Source organism: Hyperolius riggenbachi, chromosome 6 (genome assembly GCF_040937935.1).
Source record: "Hyperolius riggenbachi isolate aHypRig1 chromosome 6, aHypRig1.pri, whole genome shotgun sequence".
Taxonomy (NCBI): domain Eukaryota; kingdom Metazoa; phylum Chordata; class Amphibia; order Anura; family Hyperoliidae; genus Hyperolius; species Hyperolius riggenbachi.
Genome location: NC_090651.1, coordinates 149,506,516 through 149,522,150, shown reverse-complemented (window position 1 = coordinate 149,522,150; position 15,635 = coordinate 149,506,516). Strand labels below are relative to the sequence as shown.

The 15,635-nt window shown below is 46.4% G+C and overlaps 1 long non-coding RNA gene across 1 annotated transcript in view; it reads left to right on the top strand.

Moving 5' to 3' along the window:
- LOC137522579 (uncharacterized) overlaps positions 1–3,449 on the top strand; it is a 137,785-nt gene extending 134,336 nt beyond the window's left edge. The window contains exon 3 of the long non-coding RNA XR_011022343.1: positions 56–3,449. This is a non-coding gene — a long non-coding RNA (uncharacterized lncRNA). The remainder of the gene's footprint in view (positions 1–55) is intronic.
- The last annotated feature ends 12,186 nt before the right edge of the window (positions 3,450–15,635 follow it).

The following is a 15,635-nucleotide window of genomic DNA, read 5'->3' as shown; positions in this document are numbered from 1 at the left end:
GCGGGATTTCTTTGTTAACAAAAAAAAATGTTTTCTTTTTCTCTTTTTTTTTCAGCACATCCTTCTTGATAGTCTGCCAGCTGTTCTCCAAGCACACTGATTAGTCTTTCATCTGCAATTACCTCAGCTGACTACAGGGTATCAATTAAATAAATCTCTCGGCAAGTCCAGAAAGGGGTTAATTCTGGAGCTCTGGAGCACAAAGGATGCACAAGGAATACTTCTGATGAAACTACATGTTTGGATCATAATAACAGCTTACATGAGTCATCCAAGTTAAAAACGGCAGCCTGCTTTTATCAGCATGCTATTCAAGCGTAGCAGTAACACACTTCTCTAGGACTGTCTTGATGAACATTCAACGCTGTCGGTGAGTTTGGTTGTAGAAGGCAAACCATCGATCGTTGACTGTACATCACGATAAGACCACTGTCTACGGAACCTCACATATTCCTTGTCACTAATTCCTTCCAACCATTCCTAGGAGCTGCAAAGCCAACAAGAATTTTATCATTTCTGTATTTGCGAGTTTGGAAATTTCGTACCATGGCTATAATCCAAGTACAGATAATCCACTTGCATTGTTTGTTAGGTGCTACAATTTGATTAATATTATGCTTTCATGGATGTGCAATCTACCCTTCATTTAATGACGTTTCATCTGAACCATGGTCTATTCTAAAACTTGTTTACAGAATTATTTTATGTCAATTATGTAAATTTACCTTATTGTTTTATGACATTAAAACGAGGATTTGTCTGAGTACTGAACTGATAATGCAATTTCTGTTTACCAAGAAAAATTATGTATGCAATGTGTAGGTTTTTTTGTCTCTCTTTGATATAGTTTTTTATTGTTAAGGGATCTTTTTCACTAGGGGCAAGTTGCAGTGTTTACCCGCATGCAAATTTGGATGGGGTAGAGCAGCGATGCTCATGTGGGGAGAAAAAAGGATGGTCAACAGCAAAAATCTCATCATACATTCAAATCCCTGTGACCGTGCCTGGCACAGCTAGAGGGATTCGGATGCATTCTCACATCAGAACAAGTGCCGAAATGCGTCTCGAAGATGCAGGCTAGCTCAAGTGAAAATAAACTCTTAGGCTTGAATGCTTCACTTAACGATGTTCAGCCATCTTTATTTCATGAGACGCGTACCCTCGTATGCGTCATCACGTAGAGGACGTGAGGTCAGAGAAAGGGCGGAAGTACCACAAGGGTACTACCGCTGAACCGCCCGCGGCCCGGCCTCAATGCGTCCTACTCGGACTCCTCCTCCTCACTCACACCACTGCCAGGCCAGCCAGCCACTGCAGCAGCCACCACCGGTACTATTTAACTTTACGCAAACTTTTTTATGGGGAAGCGGGCAGAGGGGGGAGCGCTAGCGGAGGGGGTGGGGGGAATTTCTGACCCCCCCGGGATCGGGGCATGCTCCCCCCTTATGCCTGCGACCCCATAGGGGGGCCGTATTCGGCCGAACAGGGCCCTGTTCGGCCGAGCAGGGGCCCTGTTCGGCCGGGCATTGAGCAGTTCGGGCGAACCCAAACTAAAAGGCCGAACACCATCAGGTGTTTGGCCGAACTCGAACATCACCCGAACAGTGTGATGTTCTGCAGAACCCGAACAGTGGCGAACACTGTTCGCCCAACACTAGATATATGGTCACAGTGATAGGAGGTGAAGGTTAATATCTCCAGAAAGGCCACAGACAGTAATATATTCTGGTGGAATAGAAAGAGTTGGTTCAGCTTTCAGTTGTTGTCCCTTACTTAGTCTTCTGGTCAACACCTCCACCTCTGGGGTCACATTAGGGCCATGAGTGTCAGTGGAAATGTTCCATATTGAAGACACAGACAGCAGCTAAAATCTGACTAACACTTTCTGATTACATTCACATTGTATTGGTTAGAATTTTTCTTTAACATTTTGTACAGCTTCCATGCCATGTTATCAATCATGTAGTGATCCATTTAATTCTCCTTAGGTTCTTGCTTTGCTATGTTACTATTCAAGAGGAGACCTTTATGAAGAAATTACATGAAAGGTCACATTTAACATTCATTGCTGTCGGTGGGTTGAATTAAGAGAGCAAACTCACTGAACAATGAATGCAACTGTGTCCCTAATTTGTACATGAGAAGGACATCACACGCTTTGGGATATATTAGGACTGTTTCATATCCAACAGGACTGTATCATAGCCATGGCCAACCGCAGATTGACATTGGGACTCACAGGATATAATGAGATTCTAAGACTGGTGCTCAGCACATCTGGATAAGGAGACAACATGCAAGATGAACTGTTTTTATGCATGCTTTATGTTAAATCGAGACCTGAAGGCCAATGTCATATGAGTGACAGAACACCAGCAATAAATCACTGCTCCAATTGCTTATTCATCTATAGTTTTCTAATGCAAATGCCTTTCTATACAAAGACTGCTTTAAATCACTCTATTAAGTGCGATCTCAGACTGAATCACCTTGCAATTACTATAGGACATAGAAAAGCACTGAAAAGAGGGTTTCCCCCCTCACATCCTGGCCAGACAATCCTTTCTCTCTCCCCCCCCCCCCCCCCCCCCGTAGTAGTTAGCTGTTACGACCCCCTTCCTCCCTCTTGTGCAGAGTAAAGCACAGGGAGCAATGTTATATTTACCTAGTCTGTGCTGCATCTGGTCTCTTCTTTCTCCCAGGACCTGCATGCTCTATGCTGCCACCCTGAGGCTCCTGATAATGTGACATGCATCGGGAGCCTCAGGATGTCAGCATGCAGAACACGGATGCCAGGAGGAAAACTGATGCAGCATGTGCTAAGTAAACATAACAGCACTCCTTGTGCTTTACACTGCACAAGAGGGGAAAGGAGGAGTGGACATCTATAACCCCGCACCCCCACGGGGGCAATAGTTGTGCAGCAGTGAATTGTGCATGACATTCCATTACTCATATTACATTGGTTTCAGCATCATTCACAACTGTACCACGATGTCCATTCATACCTTTGAGCATTCGAATCTATGCAAATGTGTCAAAGTGAAATGACTTTAAAGTAAGCCTTTAGCAGATTAAACAACATAAAGCAAGTGGCTGCCTAATTTACAGCCTTATAGACCTGCTTGTTTCACTTTTCCTCTAAACATGGCTTTGGTGAGCACCCATCTGTGTGTATTTCTGGATAGCTGAGTCACAGACCTGCAACCTTGACCCATCTGGAGCTAGCCATACCCGGCCATATGGGGCAAGGGGTTCTGCATGGAGTCAGATACAACTGTACTTTAAAGATCCATTGGAGATCTGTTTAGGGGAATGAGTGACACAGGCTGCATTGTAATTCTGTGCCATTATGCAGCCCTATACAATGTGCCTCCATTGTATCCCTTTTTGTACATTTAATATTATAAAAGGAGAAGACCATGACATTAAATAATAAGATATTTCAAGGATTTGTCTTTTTGTGTGTGTGTGAATACACCAGTCATTGTCATAGAAGTCTGATCTTGAACAGAGAGTTCCAGTCCGTGTTTCCAGTTTGTTTGTGATTTGCTGACTGTATTGGATGTATTACAGTTCTGATATAGCTGCTTCATGTAGTTACCAAGGGTTGTCCTCAGAAATGTTCCTGAAATGGACAAGCATTCTTGATACAGAAGCTACGTCTTGCTGATTCTAGAGACACAAATCTGAAGCTTAACCACTTGCCGACCGCGCACTCATAACGCGCGTCGGCAAAGTGGTAGCTGCAGGACCAGCGACGCACATCTGCGTCGCCGGCTGCAGGCTAATTAATCAGGATACAGCCGCTCGCGCGAGCAGCTGCTTCCTGTCAATTCACGGCGGGAGGCTCAGTGAATAGCCTGCGGGCCGCCGATCGTGGCTCGCAGGCTAAATGTAAATACATTTGTACAACGCTGCTAACAGTAGCAGCGTTGTACCAGATCAGCGATCCCCGGCCAATCAGCGGCCGGGGATCGCTGTCACATGACAGGCAGGAGCCTGTTAGAGGCTGCACAGGACAGTTCCAATCCTGTGCAGCCTCCGATCTCCGAAGAAGGGAGGGAGGAGAGGGGGAATCCTGCGGTGGAGGGGGCTTTGAGGTGCCCCCCCCCGCCAGCCACACGCAGGCAGGAGCGATCAGACCCCCCCAGCACATCATCCCCCTAGTTGGGAAAAAGGGGGGCGATCTGGTCGCTCTGCCTAATGTTTGATCTGTGCTGGGGGCTGTAGAGCCCACCCAGCACAGATCTTAGTAATCAGTGCTGGTCCTTAAGGGCGCTGGGGGTAAAGGCTGGGTACTCAAGTGGTTAAAAGCCACACAATCTTTATTAAATCGTTATTAACCTCCTTGCCGGTCTAATTCCCTCCGGCAAGGAGGCAGCACAGACATTTTTTTTTTCCAAATCATGTAGCGAGCCCAGGGCTTGCTACATGATAGCTGCTGAGCGGCGGCATCCCCCCACCCACTCCGATCGCCTCCGGCGATCAGAGTAAGCAGGAAATCCCGTTCAGAACGGGATTTCCTGCAGGGCTTCCCCGGTCGCCATGGCGACGGGGCGGGATGACGTCATGGACATCGGGACGTCATAGGGAATCCCGATCCACCCCTCAGCGCTGCCTGGCACTGATTGGCCAGGCTGCGCAGGGGTGGGGGGTGGCTCGGCGCGGCGGGTAGCGGCGAATCGGTGGGTGCGGCGGCGATAAGTACCACACGCAGCTAGCAAAGTGCTAGCTGCGTGTAGGGAAACAAATTATGCAAATCGGCCCAGCGGGGCCTGAGAAATCTTCCTGCGCAGGTTACCCCGAGCTGAGCTCGGGATAACCGGCAAGGAGGTTAAAGTGGTATGAAACTCCAACATAACATTCGATGAAAATGTGTTTTCCTACTTTTTATAACTCATACAATTATCATATTTGCTTTTGTGCATAAGTAATCCAATTGTGCATAAGTTTCCAAAGTGTAGTTTATTGTACCCTGAAAGCTGGCATTGCATTTTATTCAAACTGCTTTTTATTATATATTAACATCTTCTAATGAGTTTTTCTGAACTGTGTGTGTGTGTCTGAAGCACAGAGAGCTCCTTTTCACTTGTTAGACTGTGTTATAACAACATTGGAATGTAAACAAAGATACTGTTATCTACAGTTTGGATGCAGATTGAAGCTGAATAGCAGGACAAAGTACTTTTGTTTAACCATTTCAGTGATGTTCTGCTAGAAAAAAATTCAAAGAGCAAAGTAGAAATGCTGGCTTTCAGACCACTTTAACCACCCTGGCGTTCTATTAAGATCGCCAGGGCGGCTGCGGGAGGGTTTTTTTTAAATAAAAAAAAAACTATTTCATGCAGCCAACTGAAAGTTGGCTGCATGAAAGCCCACTAGATGGTGCTCCGAAGGCGTTCTTCCGATCGCCTCCGGCAGCCAGAAGTAACACGGAAGGCCGCAATGAGCAGCCTTCCGTGTTTGGCTTCTCCTGTCGCCATGGCGATGAGCGGAGTGACGTCATGGACGTCAGCCGACGTCCTGACGTCAGCCACCTCCGATCCAGCCCTTAGCGCTGGCCGGAACTATTTGTTCCGGCTGCGCAGGGCTCAGGCGGCTGGGGGGACCCTCTTTCGCCGCTGCTCGCGGCGGATCGCCGCAGAGCGGCGGCGATCGGGCAGCACACGCGGCTGGCAAAGTGCCGGCTGCGTGTGCTGCACTTTATTTGAGCAAAATCGGCCCAGCAGGGCCTGAGCGGCAGCCATCGGCGGTGATGGACGAGCTGAGCTCGTCCATACCGCTAAGATGGTAACATTATTGTTTTATATTTTTTGAACGTGTTACTTCTAAATATTCTGAAAAAGTTTTTACTATGTATTTATATTGCACTGACACATCAATGCTGCTGCCGGGGATGCTACACATGGTCAAGGAGAAGCAAATCATTTTGACTTGCCTGCTGATTTTATGCAATTTGTATGCAGCTTGAGATTCCTGCTCACTTCCTGCTACAAATGATTGGTACAGTTTGACCAAAGCATTGTAATAAAATCTGCATGATAGTCAAAATTATTTGCATCTCATTGACCCTCCTCAAAAAATAGGGGCACTTTGTGTGTGAGCTAATAGTATACATGGGCTGAATAAAACATAATGGCCCGTATGCAATTCACATTTTCTGCCAATTTTTTCTCCTATGTAATATTTTTTCATCTTCTCAAAAATAACTTTTCAGCACTTCACAATTGGAAAAAGTACCAAAAGTAGTAGAAAAAGTAATATCACGATTATTTTGTGTGTCTCATTGCTTGCTGTGGGTTTAAAAGGCATTTCACTGCTAAAGTCTGAAAATATCAACTAAGGAAAAAAAATGTCTAAGTTTTCTCCTAGGAGATCATTTTTCAAGTTCTTTTTAAAATAACTTTTGAACTCTGCAATTGAAAAAGTAGCTACAAAAGTACTGTCAAAATTATTCTGAGCATTTTCTTGCTTGCCGGTGGCTTAAAAAGCATTTTATTTATAATGTAAAAATATCACCTAGGAGAAAACTTAGGAGAAAAAGTAAATTAGATTGGGCCCAAAGTTAATTACTGTATTTTTTGGACTTTAAGACTCACTTTTTTACCCCCAAAAGTGGGGGGAAAAAGTCACTGCGTCTTATAGTCCAAATGCAGGGAGTTCCTGACTTGTGAACGCCTGCCAATACGAACCTCCAACCCGCCACAATGTCGGAGACTCCCTGTACTGTGCCCATGCAGAGGAGGACACAGGGGGACAAACGGAGGACACGGGGGACACAAAGGGGCATAAAGGAGGACACATGGGGGACACAGGAGGACACAAGGAGGACAGAGGGAGACACGAGGTGCAAGGGGGCAGGAGGTACAAAGGGGGCATAATCCACAAGATGCCCCTTCATCATGGATGCACCAGGTTTAGTATTTTTTTCCCCCTGGTTTTTGTCCTTAAAACCTAGGTGCATCTTATGGTCAGGAGCGTCCTATAGACCAAAAAATACGGTAAATCTATAGAAATCTGTTGTAATAAACACTGATGTATTTTCCTTTTATGCATTCAGCTTACAAACAGCGATAATGTTATGTTATCAAGTGAATCAGCTACTCCACCAGGATTATCACAGTGCTAGCACTACGTCATGGCTGACTTATACAAAAACAGTCTTGCTGAAATCTTTTAAAGGGGGTCGTTTATGTTATAACGTTACCTGCATTCAAAAACACCAATATTTGCTGATAGCAGAAGTCACTGTTAGGCCTTTGCACAACACTGTTTCACATATCCAATTCAACTACATCTTACTGCACATCATCATCATCTACTTAGAGCATATTAGGATCTCCATATAGTGCTTAACCTCTCAGATGATCTATCTCCTGTAATGAGCATTTCACATATAGCTGGATAGCTGCTCCTAGCATACCACGGGGCATTCACATGAAGTCTGACAGTGGCACAGAAAAGAGGGACTCAGTATTTATGATGAGGTCATGAACCGCTACATATTTTACCCATTCAGCTTTGTCTGTGTATTGTCTCTATTAAAGTAACACTGAAGCAGAAAAAAAACCTCATGATATAATGAATTGGTTGAGTAGTACGGATAATTAATAGAACATTAGTAGCAAAGAAAATAGTGCTATAGTTTTATTTTCAGGTATATAGCTTTTTTTATAACATTGCATCATTCTTTAATAATTGCAGTTTCCACGATACACTCAGCATTTTAGATGATTTCACAGAGCAGATTTTTGTCCCTTTGAAGCTTTCTCTGCGGAAAAAAACTTAAACAAAGAAGAAAGAATGAAAAACAGTTGAGATAAGAGCTTTAAAATACAGTGCTGTCCAAGAAAGTTGCAGAGTTCACAGAAGCTCCTTTGCATAGATAACAACTGAAGTTTCTTAACTCTTCCTGAACTGGAAACAATATGAGACCCATATCTCTGCTGATAATTAGGGATGTAGGCGAACGCCTATGGGCCACTGCTACTTCCGGGTCGCTATGACTCAGAGTAGTACGGCTGTGCTGGGCCGGCAGTGCGTGTCTTTGATCGCGCGCCTGTTGCCGGCTACACTCATGACAACACACACATGCGCAGAAAGTGCCCGGCAACAGGCGCGCGATCAAGGACGCTCACCGCCGGCCCAGCGCAACCGTACTACTCCGGGTCATAGAGACCCGGAAGTAGTACAGGGTGAGGTGTTCGCTGGCAAACGGTTCCTGAACCATTCGCCGATATCTCTACTGCTAATGTTTTATTTCTTAGCAGTACTACACATACAAATCATTATATCATAATTTTATTTTCACTTCAGATTCTCTTTAACCTCTTGACGACCAGCTAACGCCGATTGGCGTAAACTGGTCGTCTGCGGGTTACCATGGAAACGGCCGCTCGATCGAGCGGCCTTTCCATGTCAGTTCACGGAGGGTGTCTCCGTGAACAGCCGGAGAGCCGCCGATGGCGGCTCGCCGGCAAAATGTAAACAGGCGGGGAAGAAATCCCCGCTGTTTACATCATACGGCGCTGCAGCGCAGCAGCGCCGTAAGGCAGATCGGCGATCCCCGGCCTCTGATTGGCCGGGGATCGCCGGCATATGATAGGCTGAAGCCTATCCTTCAATGCGCAGGACGGAAATCCGTCCTGCGCAGCACACAGGGGAAGGGAGAGGGAGGGAGCGGGCGAGAGGGCGGAAAGCGCTGCGGAGGGGGGCTTTGAAGAGCCCCCCCCCGCTAAGCAACTGCAGCCGGCAGCGATCAGACCCCCCCAGCAGGACATCCCCCTAGTGGGGAAAAAAGGGGGGTAGTCTGATCGCCCTGCTGCACTCCTGATTGGTGCTGCGGGCTGTAGAGCCCACGCAGCACCGATCAGTGTAAAATCCCCTGGTCGGCAAGTGGTTAAACAGACTCCTTTTGCAACTTGAATTCCCAAAAGCTATTTTACTTTCTATTTAAAATATATATACTGTAGTAAGTCCAGCCTCAGAGCTTCTACCTCTACCAGGTAGGATTTAAATATGTACTCATGCATGAAGTTTGCTACCACAAAATGCACACACGTCAAGGGCTCTTTTCCACTAGCAATCACCTAATGCAAATGTAAGCGATTGAGATTTTTCATCAATTGTGTTTGCGCATTTATCTTTAAACATTGAAGCGCAATCACACTTAAAGAGAATCTGTATTGTTAAAATCGCACAAAAGTAAACATACCAGTGCGCAAAAGGTGGATCAGCGCAACACCAGGCCGCCTCCGAATGGCCTCCAATCAGAGGTGCGCTGAGCCCCCCCAGAAACTACAAACGCACCTTGAACCCAAACAGAAGCTCTGCATATACACCATAAGAGCTTCTGTTTGGGTTCAAGGTGCGTTTGTAGTTTCTGGGGGGGCTCAGCGCACCTCTGATTGCAGGCCATTCGGAGGCGGCCTGGTGTTGCGCTGATCCACCTTTTGCGCAATTTTCAATTTTCGATTTTATTTGATTAGCCGCACCCAGGCTATGCATATACATAGGTTAGGAATTAGTTAGTGTTAGGCCCCTCCCATGGAGGATCGACTTCTTCGCAGTGGGAGATATGAGTACTTAATAGGTTGCATGCAAGCTGTTACAGGAAACTAACATCCTCCTCCAGTGGTAGACAGGTCATGTGTATGCTCGGTGTGTATTATATCCCACAAGTGGGGCTTGCACTCTTTTGCAGGTAGGCACTTGCCTGTTTTTAAGTAGCGCTTGCTATAAACATACCAGTGCGTTAGGGGACATCTCCTATTCCCCTCTGTCACAATTCTCCGCTCCCCGCCGCATTAAAAGTAGTCAAAAACCGTTTTTAAAAGTTTATTTATAAACAAACAAAATGGCCACCAAAACAGGAAGTAGGTTGATGTACAGTATGTCCACACATAGAAAATACATCCATACACAAGCAGGCTGTATACAGCCTTACTTTTAAATCTCAAAAGTTCATTTGTGTGTTTACCTTCCTCCCCCTGCAGCTCTCATGCACTAAACGTTTCTTCCTGCAGACAGCTCTGCCCGTCTGTAATTCCTCAGTATGTGTCAGCCAGCTCCTTTCACAGCCTAACAGGAGGATTTTTATCCAGCTCTCTTCTCTTACTGATAAGAAAGCAGAGACGCTGCTGGCTTATGTAAATAACACACACACTGGAGTGTGCATAGAGGGGCCTGAAAAGAAGTGTGCATAACAGATCAGCACTGAAGAGTTGGCAGCCTTCCAGACACAGGGCGACAAGTCCGACAGGGGAAAGATACATTGATTTATTACAGAGACGGTGATAGAAAGTGCTGCAGTAAGCCAGAGCACATTAGAATAGGTTTAGGAACTTGTAGGATGGTAGAAAACAGGATGAAATTTTTGTTACAGAGTCTCTTTAAAACTGCTCCAAAAAGTGCTGTTCTGTGCCTTAACCTTTTCGGGACCGGCCACCTACCCCCCCTTAAGGACCAGGCATTTTGCGCGGGAAGGGGGTGCGCGCGTTTGGGGGGGTCAGGCGGCCGGATCCCGTCTGTGGCTGCCTGGCATTGTGTCCCCCCTTGGTGGCCTGGGCCCCCCCTTCTGCCAGCAGCCTTCACTTACCTTCCAGGCTCCAGTGATGAGCCGCACGGGACCCTCTTCTCCGGCCGGCATCTCCGTTCTGTCTGACGAGCAGTTCCGGGTCGCGGCTTGATGACGTCATCAAGCCGGGACCCGGCGCTGACGTCAGATGAAGCGGAGATGCCGGCCAGAGCGGAGGGGGAACGGCAGGGAGGTGAGTGGATCCTCTTCTTTCCCCCCCTGCCGCCGCAGCTGTCAAACAGATCACTACGATCATACGGCGATCGTAGTGATCGTGTGATCAGCAGCCATACGCGATGGCTGCTGATCACTCGGGGGAGATGTCGGCTGTCATATGACAGCTTAATCTCCCCCTCCGGGTGCGCACGATCGCGTCGGGAGCGGAAATTGCAGGCCGGCGTAGATTCTACGCCGCATCAGGCTAGAGCAGCCACAAGTGCGGCATAGAATCTACTGCACGTGGTCCCGAAAAGGTTAAAGAGAACCCGAGGTGGGATTAAATTATGTTACTGGGGCACAGAGGCTGGTTGTGCACACTAAGACCAGCCTCTGTTGCCCCATGGTGTGCCTCCATGTCCCCCCTGCATGCCGCTATAGCCCCCGCAGTGCTGGCGACACGCAGCGCATCGCCAGCACAATGTTTACCTATGCGCTGTCAGTCAGCGCCGCTCCCCCGCCTCCTCCGCATCGGCGCTACCCGCCCGCGTCACTTCCCTTCTATCAGCGGGAGGGAAGGGACATGGGCGGGTAGCGCCGATGCGGAGGAGGCGGGGGAGCGGCGCTGACTGACAGCGCTTAGGTAAACATTGTGCTGGCGACACGCTGCGTGTCGCCAGCACTGCGGGGGCTATAGCGGCGCGCAGGGGGAACATGGAGGCACACCATGGGGCAACGGAGGCTGGTCTTAGTGTGCACAACCAGCCTCTGTGCCCCAGTAACATAATTTAATCCCACCTCGGGTTCTCTTTAAGTCAAATCTCAGTTGTATTCGTAGCTTAGCATGTGTGTGATGATGTAATCACATCATCCTTGCCCTGTGCAGTCTGAAAGCCACTATCAGATGCATTGCATCGTGGGAGGCTCATTTTTTTTAGCAGTTTTCAAGTAATATTAACATTTTAATATTTACATCTGTTTATATGTTGTTCTTTTATTTTTATTACAATACTATGAGGTTAATATATACCCTAAATTTTAACCCTGAAAATGTGGGTTTCTGCTGTAATTTGTATTTGCATTTCTTTTCTCATACTGTTAGATCTAACAATCTCTGTTTTTTGATGGCTACAATGTGCCTGCTGACTGTGATGTAGAGGGTCAAAGTTGACCCTAATGATGCACTATGGGGGCGAATCAAACTTCCGCGAGCGAACGCAAACCACCGAAGTTCGCCGGCGAACCGTTCGGGCCATCACCAGCAGCCAGACAGGGAACATCGCGCAATAGCACGGTGTTCCTTAAAAAGGCTGTTTTTTTTACGCACTGCATTGCTGACGCTGGTTTCCAGTGTGAAGTATCATCACGTCACCCCTCCTAATATGCAGAGTATCACAGCAGAACGTTCAATAGAGGTTGCCATGGCACTCCTGTGCTTTCAGTAACCAACTAATTTCTTCAATCATCACCAACTCTTAAATGTCTTCTGTCTCTCTTTGGTCTCAGCTGTTTTATCTTTCGTATTCGCTCTATGGTTGAAGCCCCCATCCTCCCTGTTATCCCAATCTATATTGCCAGTAAATTTGGTATGGGTGATTAGGACGAGAGCAAGGCTGGAGGCCAGGGCCGGGCCGAGGCAGAGGCTGAAGAGGCTCCAGCCTCAGGGCGCAGTGTAGGAGGGGGTGCACAATTCATTCAGCTGTCATTCCCAATTGTATTTGAAGCACAAAGAAATAAGAAAAGGACATACATAGCAGTGACTGCAAGCCAGATAACTAGAGATTAAGGTGTTGGGGGCCCTGGGGCGCCTCTTAGTCTAATAGCAATCAGTGTGTGACGGCTGGGGTGGGAGGGATGGAGGGGCGGACTTTGCTGTCTCAGCCTTGGGTGCTGAAGGACCTTGTCCCGGCTCTGCTGGAGGCTACACAGTGTAGCCCCAACCTGGAGGAGCCTGGAGAAGTTGGAAGACATTCTGGAGGCAGCAGTAGAAGAGAGGAGCACAGCAAATGGAGTGCAGGACAAGTAAACTATAGCAACCTCCCTCCTGGATGCTCTACTGAGATCACTCCTTATATTAGGTACGGAGAATAAGTGGCTGTATGGAGGGACCACCAATGGGTGTTGATGAACTTATGAATATGCTCTGCTGCACACTGTACTTAGTAATGGGAACATCAACTGCAGATTAGTGAGTAAGAAGGGCCACTCTCCACTGTGTATGCGCTGTATTGACCTGAATATAAACAGAGATTGGGTATGAGTCGTCTTACTTTGGTCCACACATCTTAGTTTACATTTGAGTATAGACAATATGTGTTAATTCTTCATTTCAATCTGGAACTTTCAAGCTGATTGGCTGTTTCTTAGTCAGGCTGTGAACTGTGTGATTTTCTGTAGCAATGAGATCAATCCATCCATCACTAGCAATAATCAAGGGCTGCAAGATTTAACAATTAAACAGTAATGAGCACTTGGCAGTGATATTTGTCTGCACTAGTGTCAGTAACTCAGTTTTACATGAAAATGGGCATACAGTTATTTCACAAAATAGAATCAGGGTCCAGAGCTGTGCAAATCAGGTTTACATTTACAGCCCAACCAACATTAAGAAGAAGAGACGGATATCAGACTTTGCAAGTGCCACTGACATGAAAACCCCTCTCTAGAATAAAATCATGAATGATGTGGAAAACATAATTTGTGTGGGCTGTTATTACTGCTGTTGTGTTACCATGTGCTAAAATTGCCCTCCTTATCCTGACAAAAAGAGGTGGAAGAGGGAAAACTTTCCATAACAGACAAAAAACCTTTGCAGAGAGTAGAGATTGGAGCACCTGACTATATATATATATATATATATATATATATATATATATATATATATATATATATATATATATATATATATATATATATATATATATATATATTCTTAATGTGATTTCTTATCTTTTGGGCCAAAGGGGTTCATAGTGAATCCATGGAAGTGCCAGAGGTAGGGCCTATTTCCACTGCTTCAGAATTCACATTGTTTCCCCTCAAGTGATTTGAGCAGGGAAACGCTGCCTATTCCGCCATTAGCCTTGCCGTCCATCGCATGCCTTTGTTATTTGGACGGCATGATGCATTTTACTGCAGCATACACCCAAATCCCTATAACCGTGTGTGGCACAACTACAGGGATTTGGATGGATACTCGCATCACTGCAAGAGCCAGCGTGCATCCTGCAAGTAATGATAACCTTGTTATACCCTATATACTTTAATATAATCCGACTGTAAGGCTTGGTGGTGTATTCTCCACAGTCAGCATGCAACGCATGAGCTGGCGTGGAGGAGGTACACACACCAGCACAAGGAAACAGGCTATCCCTAGTATAGTGGAGGGGAGGACTGACTCCAATAGGAGATTGTGGCACACAGAGCCGGTGCAGATCTGACAGCCACAAACAATGCTTTCGTTATAACGTCTCAGCGCAAAGTAGCGCTGAGCGCATAAACCAGAACTGAGGAGATCAGGACAGGTAGACAGAATGAACGCTTGCTAGCTAGCGGCTACTTAGCGACAGCAAGCGTCCAAAACAAGACAGACTGGAATGAGGCAGCCAATGCGATTGCAGCGATGGCGTGCCTCACAAAGACAGGACAGGATAGTCAGGAAATAGCAGGATCAAGATAGATGAACGTAACACAGACAAATATACAATAAGTATGTTTTCCTAGCGTATTACAATTACAGCTATCAATGAAACTATTTGTAACGTCTGACTAACATATGTATATATCGGCAATGAACCGATATATGACATAAGCAGGAACGCTGACTAGGACTGGAGTAATACAGGGAACAGGACTCAGAAGGATTCGCTATCTCTTCGCAGAGATGAACGCAATCCACAAACAGTAACAGAACAGGATTCAGAAGGATTCGTTATCTCTTCGCAGAGATGAACGCAATCCACAAACAGTAACAGAACAGGATTCAGAAGGATTCGTTATCTCTTCGCAGAGATGAACGCAATCCACAAACGGTAACAGGACAGGATTCAGAAGGATTCGTTATCTCCTCGCAGAGATGAACGCAATCCAAAAACGGTAACAGAACAGGATTCAGAAGGATTCGTTATCTCTTCGCAGAGATGAACGCAATCCACAAACAGAACCAGGAGCAGGGTAACTACCTCAGCACGGGTGGTCACGGTACGCGCAACCTACCAAAACGTGCTGGAAAGCTGACTAACTGCACACAGGATATAAACAGTTCATGTACGTATACATCAGCGACACTGATGTATCAACGTAACACAAATACAAGGAAAATAATAAACGTGCTGGTATGCATATATATTGGCAATGAACCAATATATGATGCAAAGACCAGCAAAGTATCTTTAGAACAAGAAACACGATCGAGGGCTGAAGCGACAGCAAGACAGGCTTAAACTGAAGCTATGAAAACCCAAGGAAACCCTGCAGGAAGCAGATCTTTATACTGAGGTCATCCAATGGGAGCAGACATGCAGATTCCCACACAGGTGAATGATAATCAGTCACAAGCTGACAGCAGGGAAAGACAGACAAAGCTATGCAGCTTGCATGGAAAGACATCAGAACTGCCTGAGCTGCAGCACTACTACTTCCAGCAACACCTGCTGCAGCAGCGATCATTACAGTACCCCCGCCCTTAAAAGCGGATTCCAGACGCTTTTCAAAACTGAAATTCCCAACAAAACAGTCTGACTGATAATTCATGATGACCGGGACAGCCCGGCAAGACCGAATTCCAGAATCAGTCCCCACAAGACTGGACCCATCAGAACCAGAACCTACAGAACCATGCCCATCAGTACTACAAGCCCCAGTGTGACACCCATCAGAACCATGATTTCCAGAAGAAAGC